The sequence below is a fragment of the Sturnus vulgaris genome, unplaced genomic scaffold, assembly GCF_052056855.1.
Source record: "Sturnus vulgaris isolate bStuVul1 unplaced genomic scaffold, bStuVul1.hap1 Scaffold_195, whole genome shotgun sequence".
Lineage (NCBI taxonomy): Eukaryota > Metazoa > Chordata > Aves > Passeriformes > Sturnidae > Sturnus > Sturnus vulgaris.
Window position 1 is genome coordinate 3374457 of NW_028276170.1, and position 18870 is coordinate 3393326.

Genomic DNA, 18870 nt, shown 5'->3' on the forward strand with positions numbered 1-18870 from the left:
CGTTGGGCAGAGCCCTGGTGATCCGTGGTCCTGGTGATCCCTGATGTGCGGAAGGAAGGTGTTGGAGAGATATCTCTCCCTTTTCCTTGTCCCGCTGTGATTTGGTTGGTAATAAATTCCCTCGCTGTGCCCAGGCTGGCTCTGTTGTTCCCGTGCCGGTGCTCGGGGCGGGATCTCTCCTGTTCCTTCTCTCAACTCCCGGGCCTCTCCTCAGCCAATCAGAGAATGCGATGAAGAAGATTCAGCCAATGAGAGAGAGCAGCTGTGATGACTCACCGGTTGCCGGGCAGACCCGCAGCACCCAGTGTTCCCCACCTGGACCCGCCCTCCCCGCCCAGTCACGATCCCCCCGCGGGGTCCCCCCAAGTCCTTTCCTAGTACCCCCCACTAAATGAACTGGGTGTAACTGGGAAGCTTTACTGGGAACACTGGGAGCAGCTGGGCTTAGGCAGAGTTCCAGCAGGGCTGGGGGAGACACACTACCCTCCCAAAATCAGTGTGGGGATGGAGCAGGGGGTCCTGGCCTTCCGTGAGTTCATGGGGAGGGGCTGCGGCCGCTGCCGGCTCAGGAACTCTGTGGGCAGAGAAAAGGGGGTGACACCCGGCTGGAGGTCCCCAGGAGGAGCACACCTACTCTGGGGGCGGGGGAATATGAACCCGGGGTCCCCCCCTCACCTTCTTGCACAGGTAGAAGCCGAGCCCCAGCGCCAGGAAGACGAAGCCCAACACGGAGCCACCAATCTCCGTCAGCACATTGCTGTGAGCGGCGTCTGGCGTCATCTCTGGGGCATCACAGGTGTCAGGGCCACCCAAAACCTCTCACGGACATTTCAAGCCTCTCCAAGAATCCTCCCAATCTCCCCCAGCCCACCTAGGGCTCCCTAAAACTTCTAATTCTTCTAATCTCTTCCTGGCTTCCTTGGGACCCACCAAACCCCTCCTGTCCCTTTCAAAATGCCATAACTCCCTCTCATTTGCCCCCCACTGCCCCAGGACCCCCACACCATCTCCCAATCCCTTCCCAGCCACACTAGAACTCACCAAGATCCTCCCAGTCTCTTTCCAACACAACCAACCTCATTCCAAACCCTGCTTTCCAATCCCTGATCTTTTTCCAGCTCCTCCACGCTCACTCAAATCCTTCCCAGTTATACCCAGCACCCCCAGACACCCTCCCAGTGCTCTCCAGGACCCCTAGAACCGCATCCCACCCTCCCCAGCATCCTTCAAACTCCTTCTCAGCCATCCTAGACCGCCGATCCATTCTCCTGTTTTAATCCAGGCTATCTCAAACTCCCTCCCAGTTACTCCCAGCACACGTCAATCCCTCTCCCAGCTCCCCCAGTGCCTCCCCCACGCCCCTCACACTGTGGGGTCCGGGCCGTGCTCCAGGCTGACGTGCTCCACCTGGAGCTGGAGCTGACCCCGTGCCGGGGGGGTTTCCAGCAGCACCAGGAGCTGGTAGAAATCCAGTCCCCATTAGGGAACAGATTGGTGGCCACCACATGCCCCGAGAGCTCCTGCTGGCCCTGGAACCATCTCAGCTGGATCTCGGCAAGGCAGAAATCCATCACGGAGCAGAGCAGGCATCTGGGGCTGGGCTGGGAGCTCGAGGGCCACAGTGAGATGGGCACTGGGGAGCGCTGGGAGAGAGCGGGGACACACTGGGATCAGCTGGGGTGGGGACTAGGAGAAATGGAAGAGGGCTGTTGTGGAAGTGAGAGGGACTGGGGATGAAAGTGGAGAAAGTGGGGGAACACTGGGAGAGAGTGGAGTGGATTGGGGAACGGGAGAAAGAGTGGAGGTTCGGGATTGGACTGAAAAGGACTTGGAACAGACTGGGAGGGATTGGGAATTCACTGGTAGAGAGGGTGGAGGTCTGGGAGTGGAATGCGAATGGAATGGCTGTGGACTGAGAGGAATTTGGAGGGACTCTGGTGACACTGGGAGGGACTGTGAGGACGCCGGGACAGACTGGGATGGACTGGGAGAGCCACCGGAGTCACTTGGGGTGAGGGGGCAGGAGGCCCCGGGGATGGGCACAAGAAGGGCTGACGTGTCTCGGGTGATTCCCAGGAAGGTTTTGAGGGGCTCCAGGGTCATTCCCAGGGCAGGGCCCGAGGGGACACGCTCTGCCCCACGCTCACCTCTGCGCTCCACGAGGAACGGGCTGGACAACTCGTAGTTGTGCCGGCAGTGCCTGTCCACCGCAGCCCGTCTGTACTCCATCCATTGCGGGTCGCTGTTCCAGTGCCTGGCAGCCTTGTCCCCAAAGGAGGTGTCCCCACGTGCAGCCCCACATCGCTGCCCAAGTGCAGGAACTGCTCCCGCTTGGAGATGTTCCTCTCCACGAACCTCAGCCGGTCGGTGCCGTGAATGAAGTGACACTCGGACTAAACCATCTCCTGGAACAGCGCTGTGTGTGCAGGACACAGGTCCGGGGGTGCCCCCCAGCAGCCCCCCAGCAGCCCACAGTAGCCAAGAGCTCCGGGGTAACCCCGACCTTGCACCCCCAGTGCCCCACGGCCGCCATGGGACCCTTCTTCCCGCAGTCCCAGTTCCTCTTTTCCACGCTTCTCCGTATTTTCCTCCCCCTTTCCCAACATTCCCCAGTTACCAGCCCTCCCCAACATCCGTTTGGGGGTTCCACCTCCCCATTTCCCTTTCTCTCTCCACCATCCCACCACTTCCCTTCCCGCCCCTCCCGCTCACCCGAGAGCTCCGCGCCCCCAGCCCGGGGGGCTCCCAGTGGCACCAGTAGGGCCCCAACTGCCCTACACGCCCCATGGCCAGCGCCGGGCAGGGTCTGACACCTCCCCCCTGCTGGAACCCTGGAAACTGAGGGGTTTGGGCTTTCTCTGCTGACAGGCATTGAGCCCCAGGAAAACACTGCTTTTGACCTGAGGCCGTGAAGAAGTCTTCCAAAAATGAGTGATAGAACTGGGATCACTGGTGTGTAGTTTGAATAGAAGTGTGTAAGGTGCCATGGTGGAAAATTTAGAGCTTGGGGTTTTAGAATATAGTAATATATATAGATAAAGCAAGATAGAGATTTTAGGGTGGAGGATTCTTTCTCTTTCACCTCCTTCATGGGTCTAGGTTGTACTTTTGAAATTGGATAGAAAATTCCACAGTGCAGGTCACGGGTGATTGGTTGTTGGGTTAAGAGTAAAAAGAATTTAGCTGTCTGTTCTTAATTGGACAGATTGGCCCTTAAAAGGCCTTGTAGAGAGAGAGATACGTGTCCATTTTTAGCCTGTTAGCTAGAAGTGCTGTAGAACTCACTGTAATATTGATAAGAATTAATAAATATCTGAGTCGGAACATGAAATTCCGTCTCTCCAGCATTTAATCCTGATTCTGGAAGAATAAAAAAGAAGATAAAATGCGATACAACCCTCCCCAAATTCTCCTGGCGGGGGGCGCTGGGGGCGGGGCGCGGGTGGAGTCCAGGTGAGGAGCTCTGGGTGCTCTGGGACTGCCTGAGGAGTCATCAGCGCCGCGCGCTCTGATTGGCTCAATTATTTTGGTGCCTTCTCTGATTGGCTGAGGAGAGGCCCGGGAGTTGAGAGGAGGACCGGGAGAGATCCTGCCCCAGGCTAGCGGTGGAAGAACATCCAATTAACAAGGCATGCAGATCATTTCCCAGCGGTGCCCACACTCCTGTAGGAACTAAATGCACCGAGGATCTCACGAGGGTCACCAACTCTCTGGCGGCCAAATCCAGCCCTGCGCTCCCTGCGGGTGCGGGCACTCTGGGAAGGGCTCAGCTGCGGGTCAGATGGCCGGAGAGTGGCTTGGTGGTCACCTCGTGTGTGAGGCAGTGATGGGCTGGGGAGATGCGTGGACACTGCACATAATCACTTCCATGCAAAAATCATTCCAGGAAGGAGTAACAGCTTCTGACAGAGACCAAGTGTTGCCACCAGGTGCTCCTGCCAACAGCCGCCTGCAGAAAGGAGCACACACACCAATGCACGTGGGCTTTGGCTGTCCTCTGGCAGAGAAGTCCCCAGGGGACACAGGTCTCTGTGGCAGGAGCAGGCACCAGCATTGGCAGGCCTTGGGGGCGGCAGGTCTCCTTTGGCAGGGACTCTGCCACACCAGCTGATTTCACTGCTCCCAGGGCTCAGAGCAGCATTCGTGCCCTGGGCCATACGTCCCGTGTCTGTGTCACACTCCTGTGTGTGTGACGGCCACCCAGCACCGGGTCTTGTCCCAAAGAGGCCCTGGCAGCTGCTGTGGAAGGCCCCGATGCCCTTGCTGCTGCAGCTGCATCGGCAACCGTGGGGGCTCCTTCTGCTGCCCTGAGCAGGCAGAGCAGAGGAGCATCTGCTTGTTGTTTGAGCCATTCCTAAAATTCCTGTTGGGCTGTTCTCGAACCTTGGGGGAACGTCTTCCTTGCAAGCTGGGCCACTTTGGGGGGGGTGTGGGTGTCCCCAGGGCACGTGGAGGTGTGTCCTAGGGCTCTTTGTGACACAGTGCACCGTGGTCACCGTGCAATAGGAAAGGGACAGAGCGTACAAGGGTGACCCTTTGTGACACGTCGTGACATAGGTGCTGGCGGTGACACGGCCACACCACAGTGCTCGGTGCATTCGTCGGGACAGGACAGAGAGAGCGGTGCTGTGAGGAGCCCCCACACAGCCAGCTTGTTCCCTACTGACCCGGAGCTTTTCCAAAGCGTTTCCTCTGCAGGTGGCCTCGAGGACAGACTGCAGGACACGGTGTCCTGTAGCCTTCCCAAGGCTTCTCTGTTGCAGCTGCCTACAAGGCACAAATGCAGCACTTGCTCATCTGGAGCTTTTCCAAGACATCTCTCCTGCAAGCAGTCCCAACTCCAAACAGTGACATGGAGCAGACACCACCCAGAGTGCCCAAGCTGGCCTGGGTGAAGGAGGAGGAGGAGGCTGCAGCTCCCTCAGCACAGCAGCCTGAAGAGCTGGAGCAGATCCAGCTGCTGCAGGAGGGTGAGTAGCAGAGCTGGGCCACAGGGCTGGTGCCTGCAGCCAGCTTAGCCCCATCCCATCCCATCCCATCCCATCCCATCCCATCCCATCCCATCCCATCCCATCCCATCCAACATGCCCATGGATAGGACAGAAGAGGGGCTGGGGCTGAACCCCCAGGCAGCCACACCCCCATCCCTGGAGCATCCCAGGGCTGTCCCTGCCTGGGAATGCAGGGCTGGCCTGTGTTCTCCGGCCTCTCCCACAGCCCCTCAGCCCTGGCTGCGCTCGCTCTTTGCCAGGTGCCGCCATGGACCCGACACAAGAGCAGGACCCTGCCCGTGGCCGCTTCCGCAGAACAGCGCAGGTACTGCAGCCATCCCCACCTGGGCTGGGCCTGCTGTCACTGCTCAGCCCAGCACCGTGCTTGGAGCACTCCATGGATTCTCCCTCTCTTCCTTCCCTTCTCCTGCAGATGATCTATGAATTCATCATGTGCATTTGGCGGGAAGAGACCACCGGTGTGGGCACTGGGCTCTTGGCAAACTTTCCCCTCTTCACTGCTGAGACCGGGGCTGCCATGCTGGATTTGCTTGTGGAGAAGGGTGTCTCCAATCCAAAGCAAGTAAGCAGCCTGTGGCCAGGGCTTGATCACCCCAGGAATTGTGTGACACCTCAAGCCAGCTCTGCTGGGTTCCTTCAGTCTTTGAGACCCAGACCAATAGGCTGGGAAGGGCAGCACTTCTCAGGGGAAGCTGGGGAACCTGCTGCTCGGGCAGGTGTCCAAGTCTCCCCAGGCCTTCTGCAGGTGCCAGCCATGGTGAGGTACATCCACAAGTGGCTCACGGCCAATGAGTCTGCTGGGCACAGGCTGGACAAGGCCCTTCTGGAGCTGACCAGGGAATACCCCAGCGATGTGCTGATGACTCTCTTGCGCTGGGCCCCATCGGGTGACAGGTACGGCAGCCCCACCTGCCTTGAGGGTTTAGGGTTCCCCGGCCCGTTACCCTGTAGAGCCTGTCCCTGGTGACTGCCAGACAGGGGGACAGTTCCAGGAGCCTCTGGCTCCTCCGTTTGCCAGTGCTGCCATGTCAGCCCCTGAGCGTGCTGCCACGCTCCCTCCCTGCCCCTCAAGATGCCTGCACCCCCGTGGGCTGGCTGGGTGCTGCCAGCGAGGGCCGGTGGGCAGAGGCAGGGCTGACGGCCAGCGCGGGCCCCTGCAGCAGCCCAGGCCACAGTGCTGTGGCCCAGACCCCCCTGACACAGAGCTCTGACCCCACAGAGCTGCTACGGCCATGTGGGGAGTGATCATGTCCTCCACTGGGACTGCGGAGCCGGCGCTGCAGATACTCCTCAATGTGCTGAACGCCTGGCCAGTGGACAGTGTGTACACCTCCGATGGGGACAGCACAGGAGTCTTTGCCCTGGCTGTGAGTTCCTGCAACTGACCTTGGCTTGCCCCTAGGCCACCTCTCCAGCAGCTAGCTCTCTGTCCTCCCCCCAGCTGTATCTCTCTGCCTCAGGCACTGCGCTGAAACCTGCCTTAGGGGCAAGGTTCAGGGGCACCAGGCTGGGTGACCCCGAGGGGTCTCCCCCGGCCTCTCCCTGGCATGCTCGGGCTCTGCCACACGGATGTCTTGGCACTGAGTGTTGTCTCTGGGTGGTTCATTTTTTGCAGGCAACCGTGACACTGTGGAGGGTCTTCAACCTGACCTGGTGCCCACCTATAGTGTTGGAGTATTTTCCCCGTCTCTTTCTGTGTCTGCTCTTCCAAGTTTACATCAGCGCACTGGATACGCCAGAGGAGGTTGATACCTTCTGGAAGGGGTGCCAGGAGCAACTGGGCCTTGCCACCAACCCCCAAAGGTGCTCCATCCCAGTCCTCCCAGTCTCCCCATCCCTTCCAAGGCAGGAGCCAGGGCTGCCAGCATCACCTGGGCTTTGCTCTGCACACAGGTTTGCGGTTCAGACCCTGAAGGTCCTGCTCTGCCGAGTGCACTGTGAGCGTGTTGTGGTAGCCATGGAAGGCAAGGCTGGCTGGGACACGCTGCTCTGTACTGACACCCACCACTATGCAGTGGGACTCCTGGCCAGGTGAGACCCCCTTCTCCCTGCTGCCCCCGGCACTTGTGCCCAGGGTGCCCCACACAGTTCCCATGGGCAGGGGTGAGAGGGCTTTGTCACAAAGAGATGGACGAGCAAACTGGAAAAGGCTGGCACAGGAGGGTGCCCGGGAACAGCCGCCTCCCAAAGCGCCCACGGGGGGCTTGGGAAAAGACCAGAGCTCCGTGGGTCACTCCTGGGAGAGCTTTGCCCTCCCGGCTCAGGGGCAATGATGCCTTTTCCCCCCCACCAGGGAGATGCGCTGTGTCTCCATGATCTGGTGTTGCAGCTTCATCTCCTGCCTCTTGGAGCTCCTCAGCCAAGACATTTCAGACTGGCAGCTGCCCGCCATGGCGTTCCTTGTGGAGGTGAGCCCCATGGGCAGCACAGCTGAGCTGCCTCCCACCTCTCTGCCCTCTCACAGCCGCAGCTGCCTGGGACGGTGCCCGTGCCCTGTGCTGCTGCCTTGGCTCAGGCCTGTGCAGTTCTGAGCTCCTGCCAGCTGGGCACCCCGGTCACTGCTTTGTGCCTTTCAGGTCCTGGACCTCCTGGACATCAAAGAATGGGGTGACAGCCTCCTGGAGATCATGGCAAGGCGCCTGCAGAGCACGTCCAGGGAGATGCTTCGCCTGGTGCTCAGAGGCCTCGTGCAGCTCAGCAAGGACCCCTCGATGGTGAGAAGACAGCAGCGGCTGAAGCTGTGCTGGCAGCGTGGGGCTGGGGAAAGCAGCCCCTTGGGCTTGGCTGGGCTTTGCGAGCTGTGGCAGCTGCTCCCAGCTCTCCTGCGTTGCTGTTCAGCTGCCGAGTGCTTCAGGACAGGCCTTCGGCCCCTGGGCTCCACGGCAGCAGCAGCAGCAGCAGCGTGGGCTTGCCCTGCCTTGTCTTCCATGCAGAGCATTAGAATGTACAGCCTGACAGAAAGCCTTGTGGACCTGTTGCGGGATGCAGATGAAGACATCGTTGAGATGACCGTCGCGGTGCTCAGCTTTCTGCTCTCGCACAGACACCTCGCAATACCCAGCCCCATCGCCCTGCGGCTGGCTGGCGCGCTCTGGCCACTGCTGGACAACGTAAGGCTCTGTGCCCCCAGCCACGGCCACTGGGTGCTGCCCCCAAGTGTAGGGCCCCGTGGATTTTTGGGCCTGTGCACAGAGGGGTCTGGAGCAGCTGATGAGGAGGGCTTTTGCTTCCTTTCCAACAGGACAACCGCCATGTGCAGCTGCTCTCCATTCGCCTCTTCCAAGAGGTGATGAGGTTGGTAGCGGCCAAGGGTAAAAAGCCCCTCAAGATGCTTGTGAGCAAGAGCCTGCTGCCACTCTTCTTCAACTGCCACGATGAGAACATGCGTGTGGCAGAGGTGAGGACTCCTGGGCGCTGCTGTCCTCCTGGCAGGGGGCTCAGCTGTCTCCCTGCACCCGGGCACCTCATGGGCTCCAGCCTCCTCCTGGCCTTGGCATAGGGAGGCAGGTCCTGTGCCCTGGGCTGCGGTGCCATCTCTGAATCTCTGCTGCTCTGCAGGCCTCTTGTGAAACGCTGCTTTCTGCGCTAAACTTCCTGAAGAGGAGAGATCTTGAGCACCTGCTGATGGTGGATCAGATGTGGAGGTTTGGCGAGTGCTTGGTAAGAACGCTGCTCCCTTCCCTGGGCTGCCCACGCGGGCTCTTCTCCAGGCTCCTCTGGCCCCAGGGCCGGAGCTGATGGAGCCCCGAGCTCCATCAAGCCCGCGCCTTGCCGGGCCCTCTGCCCCGCTCAGGGCTGTGCGGGCAGGGCAGGCCGGGGCCAAGGGACAGAGCCCGCGCCAACCCTTCCCTCCGTGCCCTGCCGCTCTCTCCAGCTGGCACAGGACAGGAGCCGAGCGGCCGAGCTGCTGCGCCAGGCGCTGCCGTACCTGCGGAGCCCACAGGAGCCCCTGCGAGAGGCGGCCCTCAGGTTTCTTGGTGAGCCACAAGCCCGGCTCCCTCCCCGCCCCGCCGCAGCTCGGCCCCAGCCCCGCCTGCTGCCCCGGCAGCGCCATCCGGGCCGGGGCTCTGGAGCCCCGCCTGCCCTCGGCGCCGCTGCCGCCCTCTCGCAGCCGTGTCCTTGGGCGTCAGGATGCGGCGAGGGCCGGGCCTGAGCCCTGCAGGGGAAGGCGCTGCTGTGGCCGCAGGGCTGGCAGCGCCGCTGCGGGGCAGCTGTGCGGCCGGGGCCGTGACAGGCTCTGTGTTGGCAGGGATGGCCGGGCGGTTCCTGAGAGAGCAGCAGCGGGAGTTGCAGCTCATGTGCAGGGGTGAGTGAGGCCAGCGGGCTGTCAGCGGGGGCTGGCGCTGGCAGCTGCGTTCCCTGCCCCGGCTGGGAGGGCTCTGCTCCCTGCGCGCACGAGGGGCGGCGTGGGCAGAGCACAGAGACCTTCCAGGGGCCTGCGGGAGGGACATTCGTGGCCAGCGCCTTCCAGCTGATCCTCGCTGTCTCCTGCTTCCCTCAGGCTATGGCAAGAGCTGCAGTGTGGGAGGGATGGGGCAGGAGGGTCTCCCCAGGTCCCTGCAGATGCAGGCTCTGACTGTGGCTCTGTTCCTCTCTCTTCCAGCCCTTCAGGACATGACGGATGACACCAGCCCTGCCATCTCATGCCTGGCTCTTCAGACTCTGTACATCAACAGAGTTGTACAGAGCCTTCCCTCCTCCCGACTCCAGCAGATGCGAGATGGATTCCGCCGGCTCTGGAAGTCACGGCCTTCCCTGTGTCGCAGGGGCTGGTTGTCCTGCATGAGCACCATGGAGAACTGATCTGTGAGGCTGCGTCTGCTGGGGCCACCTGAACCTGCAGGGAACACCTCTGCTCTGCAAGCACTTTGTTTCACCCCACTGTAGGATTAGTAAATTGCTGTTGTCATACACAGAGGTCCAGGAGCTTTCTTTTGGTGCCCAGAGTCTTCAGGCCAATGGGGAAGAGGGCAAAAAGGGTGCTTGTGCTCGCCAAGTTGGCCAAGCGTGCGGTGTGGAAGGGAAAGTGGCCAAAAGGCCCTTGGCCTTTGGGGGTTCTGTGGAAGCCTTAAGGCTTCTGACAGAGCGGGCGGGCAGAGGCCGGAGCTGCGGCGGGGATCCCTGAGAGACCGGTCCCTGGAGATGGCCAGCACCCCTCTGCCAGCCTGGAAGCGCCATCTGTGTCCTGCCCGTGTGTTGCTGGCTGGATTGCTGAGGGCTCTGAGGTGCCTCTTGATGGGGCTCCTCTGGAGCTCCTTCAGCAGCCAGGCAGGCCTGGGGGAGGCGTGGAGGGCACGGGACAGTGGGAGGCCATGAAGGGCTGCGGTGCTGCCAAGGCCTGCCCGGAGAAGGCAGTGGGAAGGCGTGAGGGGGATGCGTGTGGCGCTGGGTGGCGGGAGGCTGTGATGGGCCAGGAGGACTTGTGTGGATGGGTTGGTGGGAAGCCCTGAGGAACTGGGTGGCAGAGGCCATAAGCAGCCCCCAGACAGCCACCTTCTTCCTGCCAGCCGGCTGCTCTGGCGCTTCTCCGACGCGTCTCTGGTGCCTGTGGCAGAAGCCCTCGAGGCCTGGCCTCAGCAGGACGGTGGGGACAGCCCCGAGGTGCCCAAGCTGCTTTGGCCAGGGACACGGAGGGACAAGGAGGGACAAGGAGGGACAAGGACCGCAAGCAGGCCCTGCTGGATCACGGCCACTGGCTGCTGCAGGCGAGGAGCAGTGGGAAGTGGCAGCGCTGGCGATCAGCCCGGGTCCCCAGAGCTGTCCAGGCCACTGTGCTGTGTGGCCAAGACTCCCCTGACACTGAGCTCGGGACCCACAGAGCTGCTGCCACCATGGCAAGAACGATGTCTCCTGGAGCTGGCCTGTGGAGCTCCTGCTGTCAACGTGGCTCTGGACACCAGAGAAAAATGACCAGAGTGTGCACAGGAACAGCAGCACCCAGAAGGCTTGTACCTCCTCAGGAAGACATCCACACCAGACAGGATGCCAAAAGAGGGGATGCTATGGGCACAATTTTTTGTGGCTTGGCAAAGGGTGTAAGGGAAAGTGGTCACCATGGTTTTCTCTTGACTTGCCAGAATCACAGCAACGCTTGGCAGCTTCAGCTGCAGCCTGTCCCCCTGACTGACCTCAGCGGCTCTGCTCGAGGGCACACTCGCCTTCCAGAGTCGGCTGTTGCAAGGCAGCAGCGTTGGTGCCATCGTTAGAGACTCTGATGGGACACGAGCCCTTAGCTGCAGCTGCTGACACTCTCCTCCATTGTTATAGTTTTGACTTGCAATTTAAATATACTCATTTTTCTGTTGTGAGACAGAACCAGGAGCAAAAGAGCAAGGCAGGACTAAAACTTAAAAAGGGTATAAAAACCTTTATTATCTACACAAAAAAAGAGAAAGAAAAGCAAATTCAGAATAATATCTTCAGACCACTCCTTCCTTCCCTCTCCCAACCTTCATAACAACAAAACAAAGACAGAAAAAACTACTTCAGTCAGTTCCCAAGTTAAATAGTCCTTTTCAGTTCATGTTGGAGAGAGAAGTTTCCTCTTGTCAGGCCATAGGGACTTCACCACAAGAAGCGAAAAAAACAGTCCCCTCGTGGCTTCACTTTCACGATTTGCATCTGCCCTGGAAAAAACTTGCAAAGTCGTTTCCCAAAGCTGTGCTTATGGGCCATGTAAATCCCATGAGGTATTTACTTTTAAGAATTAACTGTTCCAAACCAAACATTTTCTTCATCTCTCTTTCTCTCTGTTCATGCTCCATCTCCAGAAAAAGAGATCCCCTTTTCTCCTCGGGGTGAAGGATTCTCAACACAGATGCCTTTGATTAACAATCTATCAAATGGAACATCTCCAACCTCCCCATGTCTTTCTCCATGGTTTATAGGAATATTCATCAGTTCATCCCTACAATCTTACAAAAGGAATTTTCAGCCATCTTCACAACATCTCCTCATTCTCCTTCCATCTAAAGAAACTTAGCTCTTGCTTCACCGACTTTGGAGCATCTCCTTTTCCCCCTCTCATATTCAAAGGAAAGCCAGAAGTCTGCAAAATCTTACCTGAGCACTAAAGAGTTAAAGTTTCACACAGAAGTCACGGCGCTGGGTGTGGGGGCGGCTGAGATGTTAATCAGCTTTTCTGGAGCTTGCTGCAGCCCCGCACTGCCCATGGCCACCCCTGCTTCCAGACAGGGCCCGGCTGCCTCCCCCAGGCCGTGCGGGGGCTGGGCGGGCTCGGCCCCTCCAAAGCTGCTCCGAGCCAGCAGCAGGAGCCGGGCCCCCCCAGAGCCGCGGGCTCGTAGGGGAGGAAGCCGGGCTAAGGTCTCATCAATGAGCCTTTCCTCCCCCCGGCCATCGGGTTCCCTGGTTTGCAAACGGTGCCCAGCGGCCTCCCGAGCTCCCCCCACATGGGAGGGAGCCCGGGCTGGGCCGTTGTTACCTGCTCAGCCACCGGAAATAAATGAGAGTTTTTTTCCCGGGTTACCGCCTTCAAAATGTGTGCTCACCGAGCAAACTAACTTTCTCCAATGGATTGTTCAGGCTGTCAATAACCAAACCAGCCTCCAATTGGTCCCATCAACTCCCAGAGGGAGTTCTCACACTGAAAATTTCTCTCTTGAGTTTCTTCTCCCCGGGTGAAACTAGCACAGAAGCCGATATTAGGGAAGATCCTGGTGCTTTCCACCAGTTTTAGAGGGTCATAAACACTCTGTATAATTTTGAAATTAAGGGGCTCTCAGGCAATGATATGGAAATAGGAATAACAACAACTATGAAATTAACAACAAACAGAACAGGAGCCCCGTTCCGGTCTCTGGGCCACGGGCACTTTCCCCTTTGGTGCAGTTGCTGTCACAGCTGGCAGTGAGCTCTGGCAGGCTCCTGATGGGCAGGTGCGACGATCCCCGTGCGGCTGCAGGGGCACTGGGGTGATGGCAGCTGTGTCCCAGATGGGAAGGGATGGAGGAGAGGCAGGATGCTGGGAAAACAGCAAGCTGAAGCAGGAGGGCGTCCAAGCAGGGCTGCGGGGTCCAAAACAGAGAGGCAGCTCCCGGCGTTGGGATGGTGGGGGGGTAGCAATGACCTTTCTGCTCCGAGAGCCAAAAGCGAGCGAGAGCCAGCAACTGCCCCCCACCCTCCTTTACCTGCTTCCAATCTCACTGTGTTCCCCCTTTCCCTCCACCCACCCTCCGAGAAAAACTCCCAAAAATCCAGGGAGGCTCTCCCTGGTGCTGGGACCCAACCATCAGTGCTTCTTAGCATGTCAATGGGAAAAAAATTCCACAGGCAGAGAGGAAAGGAAAAACCAACCCCCAACAGAGGCTTATCCAGTTCTTCACTGATTTGAGGTTTATCAGGTGTTGCAAACACTGGGATGATGGTACAATGTTTTAATGTTTGGTAATAATCTAATTTCACAAGTGTTTTTAATTATATCTGTTATCGGAAATGGTTTGTTGTAGCAGAATTATTCCCGATTACTGTAAGTTTTGCTTTTACTACATGTATTGCTTTGTTTTGAACTTCCCTTCATGTTCATGGCAAGAGTCATGCATGCTGTTTTTAAAACAAGGAAGAGGGAATTAACTCCTAAATATTTACATATTTATAAAGATTTTTTTTGCCATATTTATACCAAAAAAAGGTAAAATATTTTAATGTAAGGCTCTTCAATTGAAGGTACAATGACAAAGTCTAATTAATTCATTAATTTAAGGAGAAGGTATGCACGTGTTTTTATCATCAACAAGTTCAAAGTAGTCACCTGTTCATTCAGCCAAACATCAGTTGCCCCCAAGAAAATGAAGCCCAGTGAGAAGAAAAAGAACCTAATCACCATGCAGCCTTCGTGGCCAGAACAAAACCAGAAGCAGGACTGCCAAGACATGGCTGTGTCTGGAAATTTACAGGCAAATTGCCAACAAAAGCCTTGTGTCATCATCATGGTATAGTGTTCCTACTAACCTTCTTCAGTTATTCCCTGTTCCAGGATCCAAGAGCACATTCAGTGATGTCAAAGATCAACATTTCCAGCTAATGGACTATTTGGACTTTAAAACAATGGTCATTTATTCCCATTTGCTTAGGAGACATTGGACATTATTCTTTTGTTTTCTCATGCTGTGAAACCCTGTGTCAATGACATGATAGAATTTGCTAAGTTTTGTTGATTGTAATCTGTCTTTTATGTATCTTATCCCATATCTAGGAGATAACCAGTAATAACCTTAATGAGATAACACCCTCACAAGAGAGAGCTATTTTAACATCAGAACATATGAGCCTTTTTTGAATTAATGAAAAATGGTGAGATGTTGCAGTCAGGTAGATAAATTATAAAAGGAAGGCCTCATAAAATCAGGTCTTGCTCTCTGCTAATTAATAGCTAGCCTGTCACTTCTTCTATGTGCAGCTAAGTTACTTGCTTGTTCCCGTGTGAAAACAATCTTCAGCATGGCAACAATTAACACAACAAGCTATTCTGGTAAGAGAACCATTGGCACCTGCAAGAAATAAGAAATCTGTCCTGCTGGGGCCAAGGACGTTCATTCCCTTCCAGGAGCCCAATGCCCGGCTGGGGCTCCAGGGCAGGGGGTCCTTGAGCAGCTGCCCCAGAACCTCCGCCAGGGTCTCCCAGCGCAGCCGGAGCCGCTCGGCCTGGGGTCCCCAAAGGCCTCAGCGAGCCCCAAGTCCCTGCCAGGAACCCTCAACTCCCTCCAAGCCAGCATCCCCCACAGCCCCTGCAAGTTCCCCCCATGGCACCGGCCGTGGCCGTGTCCCCACATGTCACTGGCCATGTCCCACCATGTCCTCACCCATGGCTGTGTCCCCACCATGTCTCCATCCCTGTCACTGTCCCCCACATCTCCATCCATGCCCGTGTCCCCCCATGTCCCCACGAATGGCCACGTCCCCCTCCATGTCCATGTGTCCCCATGTCACTCTCCATGTCTGTGTACTACCATGTCATTGTCCCCCCATGTCCCCACCCATGTCTCAGTTCAGTGTCTTTATTTTTACCCCAGTGTTGGATGTTTTAAAGGGATGAAGAGAAATGAAAAGCAAATCAAGGCCAAAATAAAAGGATTTCTGTGTCTGTGCAAGTAGAGGATCCATGTGCTTGGAAGGGAGGGAAGAACATTTTTGGAGGAGTTTCCACCCCACTGTCTCCAAAATCTTGGTCTTTGCCCCAGTCCATCACCATTTGGCTGCAGAAGACACCCTTGGGTAATAGGAAATCAAAATCCTGGAATCACTGAGGTTAAATGTAGTAGTTTTGGTTTATTAATTTGAATTTTTTTGTTGTGAGAGAGGATTAAGAAGTAGACAAAAACCAGGATTTACTTTAAATGGTATAAAGAGAAATTTTATTACTAGAAACTATATGAAAAAAACCCTTAGAACAAAACTTTAGTCTACTGCTTTTTCTTCCATACATTTTTTTTAATACTAAACACGTACAAAAACAACTCAGTCTACCATCTCTAAAATAGTTTTTCACTCATTTACTTGAAAGAGGAGACTTTTTTTCAGTCTATGGAGATTCCTCCACAAGAAAACGGATTCTTCTTGTTTTGATGTTACAGTGATTAGCTTCCCAGGAGAATGAAAATCTGATTACTATCTAAGAATCCTTTATACAGACTAACAGTTTTTCTCATAACTGTTATTGAGGACTATATTGACTTCTGATGCACAGTTTAAGGATTATAACAGTTCAAAAAAAACTTACTTTATTTTTTAAAATAGAGTTTTTTCCTTTTTCTTTTTTTGGGGGGGAGAGCAGGGGTTTTCTATTACTAAAACCTAGAAGATTACTGTAATTTTTACATTTGTTTAATATTAATGCTTTTCTTTATATGTACAGTTAGAACAGTCATATTCACTTCAAAATATTTTTACATGTTTTAGAGGAAACAAGAGTTTTTTCTCCATAGTTTAAAAAAAGCGAAATGTTAGTTCATGACTTTTCTCCATTCTTATTTCAAAGTTGACTATTCTTTTTATTTGATTTTGGTGTTTTTATATTGCTTCTGTGCGTATCACTATTTTAGTGGGTTTTTGTTTTTGTTTTGTTTTTGGGGTTTTTTTTGTTTGTTTGTGTGTTTGTTTGGGTTTTGGGGTTTTTTGTTTGGTTGGTTGGTTTTTGTGTTTTTGTGTTTTTTTCAACCATCCAACACCGATCCTCCCATGGGGGATGGAGCTGGAGCAGAGCACGAAGCTCTTCCCACACTTGGGGCACTCACAGGGCTTCCCTTAGTGGAGCCTCCGTTGGTGTTGGGTCAAGTTAGAGCTCTGTGAGAAGCTCTTCCCACACTCAGGACACTCGTAGGGCCTCTCCCCAGTGTGGATGCGCTGATGTTTTTTCAGGTCAAAGCTCCATCCAAAGCTCTTCCCACATTCCAAGCAGCTGTAGGGCCGTTCACCTGTGTGGACCACCTGGTGCCGGAGCAGGCCGGAGATCTCATTGAATCCCTTCCCGCATTTCCCACAGTCGTAGGGCTTTTCCCCAGTGTGGATCCTCTGGTGTTGGATCAGCCTGCACCTGTAGCTGAAACTCTTCCCACATTCCAAGCACTTGTGGGGCTTCTCCCCTCCAGGAGGCTTCTCCACCAGCTCTGAGCTCTGCCTGGATCTCCGGCCGCCTTCCCGGCTCAGGGAGGGTCTTTCCTCCTCGCAGCTCCCTGGGCTGGGTTTGCAGCCCCTCCTCCTGCGGGATCTCCGGGGCTTTTCCTCCTCCTCCATCTCCTCACGCCGTGGGAATGAAAAGTCCTGGTTTGGGGAAAAAACAAGAGAGCTCCATAAACTGGGAGTTCCTCCTTGCCCAAGTTCATCTCTGCAGGTCATTGAGCATCTTGCGTCTGTAATAACCTCCCAAACACCAAGATTCAGTCAAAATCCCCTCCAAAATTGTGCTGATTTGAAAGCAAAACCAGTGAGAGACTCCAAGTCAGAAATACAGTTTAATAGAAAAAAACAAGAGAAAAAAATAAAATACATGCAATTCAAAAGAAAAGAACTGACAGAGTCAGAATACAACCTTACACTCCGCTAGTTAGGGTGGTGGTAGCAGTCCCGATGAAGTGGTCTTGTTGTAGTAGTGATGCTGTAGAAAGGTCTGGTAGCTCTTGTCCTCTGGAAACCAGTGGGTAAGGGATGATTTGGTGTTCCAAATCTCAGTTTGAATCTAGGTACGAAATGTTTGGCTCCTCCCCCTGGGTGCAGAATCGCAAAACGGGATGATGTAATTTTATCAGTTATGTATTGAACTCAATGGCCCATTAACAGAAGATACCTGATATCGTCCTGGAGGAAGGATGGATGGAAGAAAAGATAAAGAACACTCCCCCACCTGTTTTCTAGCATATGGCCCATTTACAGAGGATATCTCCATCGGAGATAAGGATCACTACCCCAGCTGGCTTCAACAGATGGTGATAGAATACATACTTTTGGGCACATTTTACATTGGAACCGAGGAAAAAAATATAAAGATGCAGTCGCCACAGAAAAACCTCAGCCCCAACATTTAGCCCAATAAAGCTCAGAAACACCAAGATTTACCCCTGTGCAAATCATGGATCCTTCTCCCTGATCACCCGCGGCTGGTCGGGGGTGCAATGCTCCTGGGGCTGGGGGGGCCTGCAGATACAGGGAGGGGTGGAACCTTGTGGTGTTTCCCGTTTCTGCTACTCCTCGTCCTCATCCTGTGTCCCTACTGCCCCTCACACTCCTCTTCCTCCTTCTCCTGCACAATCCCACCTGCTCCTCCCACATGCATCATTTGATCATCTTGTTCTTCAACCCTGCGTCCGCCTTCCTTCTCCTGCTGCCCCCAGGCCCAGCACCCACTGCCGGCTCCCTCTTCCCCCCAAACCCACAGCATCCCAGCGCAGGGGCAGCGATGGAGCTGGGGCAGCTCGGGCTGGGGCAGCGCTGGGCTCTCGGCCGCTCCCGCCCGCACTCGCTCCCCACTGCAGCCGCTGCCGCCACCACAGCGCGGGGGGGCCCGGCCTTGGCGCTCCCCCCCTCCCACCTCCCCAAATTCCCCTGCCGGGGGGCGCTGGGGCCCGGGCCGGGCGCAGGTGGCTCCAGGTGGGCAACGCTGGGAGCTGCGGCTCTGCCTGGACACTGCTGCGTCATCACCGCCGCGCGCTCTCATTGGCTCAGCGCTGCCCGAGGGGCGGGGCTGCACCAAGCCGGGACACCCTGCTCCAGGGGGGATGGCCCCAAAACGGGGGACCCCCATGCAAGGAACAACAGCAAAGGGTCTCTACAAACACATGCTGCGAATCCGCTTGGACACAGGGCCGGGGACGTGGACATAAGGAAGTGACAGCAGAAGCCATCAGGGTCAGAAAATTTTATTAATTGACCACACAGACTGCTGCTCAGCCAAGGTCCTGCTCAATTCATGAACTCCCAGAAGAAGAACAAAACCTTAACAGAGCCACGAATATCACTAGCTATACAAAAGTGGTGTGCATATTAAGGCCCAAGCACCCAGGGGCTCTCACATCCTTACACCATCTTCAACCAGGTGCCCTCCTCACACTGACACCATTCAGTCCTTGATGGCAAAGATGCTTTCTGGGGATACCCACTCACACAGGATGGTAAACTGGATTTTGCCTTTGAGTGGGAACAAGAGGTAGAAGGGAAAATGGGAAAAACATGGACGGTCCTTCTGCAGGGATGCACGGAAGCACCAGCCTTATTGGGGCAAGCCTTGCAGAAAATATCACAAGAATTTACCCCACCCCAGGGACTGGGTTAATGCAGGATGTGGATGACTTGCTGCAATCAGGAGGACAAGAAGGGGCAGAAGAAGTCTGTGAAATAACTGAATGTTCAG

The 18870-nt window shown here is 55.6% G+C and overlaps 1 pseudogene; it reads right to left on the reverse strand.

Moving 5' to 3' along the window:
- LOC148218007 (uncharacterized) overlaps window positions 1-16989 on the reverse strand; it is a 115760-nt pseudogene extending 98771 nt beyond the window's left edge.
- Window positions 16990-18870: the final 1881 nt, after the last annotated feature.